Genomic DNA, 896 nt, shown 5'->3' with positions numbered 1-896 from the left:
TTCTGTTTGATCGTCTGCTGTACAAAAGCAGCACCTTTCTTGGCGATATGCTTCCTCTTGACGATAGTCAGCATATCCAAGACACCTTTTTCCATAGCAATAGAAATTTACTTCTTTGGAATACGCAACTTCTCCATCTTTCTTTCACTGCCTGTTTAAGGTGGAACAGCATCCAACACGACGTGCGCCAGTGAATTGAATTTCAACTGCGTTTACTAATGCAGCCTCGAAATCGAATATCACCATTACGGACGAAACTTCCCGCTTGTGTTGCTAAATACGAAATTGAAGATGTTAATGTACGACAAGTACGATTTTGACGTACACAGGACGTAGAAAACTGGAACATGAGTTCCAGTCGCCTGATCGAGCACCTTGATCACAATACACTGTCGGAACTTGTGAGGGAGTACCACCTACAAAACCCGTTCTGTAATTGTACATCAAAAGCTTTGCGAGGTCCAGATTCGCCCATCCAAGCAGTCGTTGCGGTTGGTTAATGCCGTTTAGACCATCTTCGGAATAGATCAGGTGGAACTGAAAGAATCTCAGTGCACTGCCCGTGACAAGGGATAGTGGTGGTTCCTCCACTATTCCGTGAACGTTTCCACCTCAGCACTTTTTCCTGGTGTTTACCACCGGATTCACCACTTGGCCCTCGTCGAGTCTTCAGTGGTAGGTCGGTTGCCGTAAAATTCTTTGCTTACCAAATTCCATATTTTCCGTGCCCTAAAGGCCATGTTGACAAGAGCAAGAGTATCGACTCGGTCCTTCATTGCATCATTACTGTAACGGGGTTACACGGGTTTACACCTGGTGTGTTCCACACATGGGTACGGAGTACCCGAAGAGTTAACAAACTCTTAGTACATGACTCGTAGAGTTAACAGTGGCCT

Source organism: Phytophthora parasitica (assembly GCF_000247585.1).
Source record: "Phytophthora parasitica INRA-310 unplaced genomic scaffold supercont2.59, whole genome shotgun sequence".
NCBI lineage: Eukaryota > Oomycota > Peronosporomycetes > Peronosporales > Peronosporaceae > Phytophthora > Phytophthora nicotianae.
This window is presented reverse-complemented; position numbering follows the sequence as displayed.